Source organism: Buteo buteo, chromosome 1 (assembly GCF_964188355.1).
Source record: "Buteo buteo chromosome 1, bButBut1.hap1.1, whole genome shotgun sequence".
Lineage (NCBI taxonomy): Eukaryota > Metazoa > Chordata > Aves > Accipitriformes > Accipitridae > Buteo > Buteo buteo.
In genome coordinates this window covers 35,231,183-35,233,514 of record NC_134171.1, presented here as the reverse complement: position 1 = coordinate 35,233,514, position 2,332 = coordinate 35,231,183, and positions in this window count along the sequence as shown.

The following is a 2,332-nucleotide window of genomic DNA, read 5'->3' as shown; positions in this document are numbered from 1 at the left end:
TAGCTTACAGCAAGTTTAAGTTCAATAAACATCCTACCTTAGATCTTAACTGATATTAAGTACCTGTTTTTCCATGGAAACTTGTCTGTATAGCCAAGTATCTTCTTGTTGAAGCCAAAACTAAGATTTCTGTTCTTCAATGAAATCATATTCATGTTCATATTCATTAGATACACCACTAAGGGATTTAGAAAAATAAATATGAAACAGGTGAATGTCATGTACTTATGGTGTTAACTCTATTTCTTACCCTGAGAAAATGTGTTCCTCTTTGCTTAAGGGAAATACTGCAATCACAGGTTCTGATTTACTTGCAAAATAATATTTATCTGTTCCCAAGCTTGGTATACTGTTTTCTCAAAGCCTGAAAAACCTTTTCCTTTGGGAAATTACAACTATTGTGACTGTGCTGGAAAATAGCCACGATAAAAGGGATTTTGCCAGGAGAGGTCACAACACCTTACCAAACTCCAGTAGCTAGTCAGTCTTTTTGCAGGCGATATAATGGCTAGCTGTTCCAAATAGCAGTCAAGAGTCAACTCTACATAGAACAGTTCATAATGGTAACCTGTAATGAAGTTTGTACTTTGTCCTCTTAAGTAAAACTAGTTAAACTTTGAAGTGTAATTCAGGATATGGCCAGCTGATATCAGTAAGACCTTAATGTCTGGTATCAGCATACTCACTCACAGTCTAAAATCTATTCTTTATGTTGGTGTGCCAGGTAATCAAAAGAGACAGAATCCAGAAAAAATAGCCAGCAGTTATGACTCAGAAATGCCAAATGATTTTTTACACTGGAAATGCCAATGCCTTGAGTACGATGTGACATAGCTATTCAAAATAAATTCCAAGTACAAATCGGCTTTTGAATTGGAAAAGGGGGAATGTCATTGAATAGGTCTGTAAGCATCTAATTTAATTTTGCTTTGTTTTGGAAATAAAAAGAAACTTTTTTGATAGTGAGCAAAACTGGAAATCAGCTTCTTGCTCTAAGTTTCCATGAAAGATAAGACTCCCTGAAGGAAGTTTATAAACTAACCTATAATTGGGACATTTTTATTTCCATCATTCTCACTGCAGTATTCCTGAAGACAGTCTGGATCAATTACTTAAAAACTACATTAGCATAAACAATGTTAATTAAGTATTATAAGCTAATTAATAGACATCTGTTTAAAAGAAATTTAACAAATGAGCCTAACAACTTCACTAATATTCCCACCGAATCTGTTGATCAGTGAACTTCAGAGGTGAGGTGATCCAAGCAACCTTGGCAGATAGCCAGTTGCCTCACCAGGCTGAGAACATTAAGAGGACAAAAGCTTGGTTGAAGTGAAGGACTTGGCAAAACAGAAGCTGCACTCAAGTTTTTACCAATATGCAAGTGGAAGGCAGTGGAGAATCAGGCCTTCCATCTTAACATGTTTAAATATTGTCTTATCCGGTGCTCCCAGGAATTTGGGAGAGTCATTTGAACTGGTTAAACAAATACACTGTACTTCGGTCTTTAGCAGACAAGCTTTTATGGCTTTCATTGAAGTCAACAGCAGTTTTACACTGGCTTCCAGCGTAAAACCCAGGAAGAGTGTTGGGCTGTAAACAGCCTACAGTTCTTGCTCCACAATGTCATAACATAATGTTTGTCAACCTTCCCTTTAAACTGGCATTGCTGTTCCAGAGCTTTGCGATTTCCCAAGCAACTTGCAGGACAAGGCAGAGGAGCACGCATTCTTTGCAAGGCACTTACAGCTGTCGTTTTATTCTTAAGACTTATGAATGAAGGTGTCACTGAAACCAGCTGTGCCATGAAGAAATTTCAGCTAGATATTACTGCCTGTGGTGTTTGTGCTCAAAACACTTTGAACACTGAAATTACTGTTTGTAGAGGTAAAAAATGCAGGCTACATGTGGTCTAGTAGCACTTTAATTCAGCTTATCACTTGCTCAGTATTTTCTACAGTACCACCATTATTCTTGGCCATACATTCATTTATTTCTTAACCCTAATCTATTTGTAAGAAATTATCAATGCATATAAATATTTTTTTATATGTAATGTGTCCTGAAAATTTTACACTGAATTTAAAGAGAGTAATAGGAATAATAACAGGTTTCCAGGACACTAATAATGATTTCATTTCTTATTGTCTTTTTTCTCCCAGAAAAAAACCAAACCATCCTACTTAAAACAGACTTTGAGAAATACAAACCAAAAGCAGCGGAGTAAAAACCATTTACAAAACTTGAAATGGCTGATGATGTAGACCACAGGCCTCAGTTTAATTGCATCTGTATCTTCTATCTGTAACATTAGTGGAAATATGGAAAA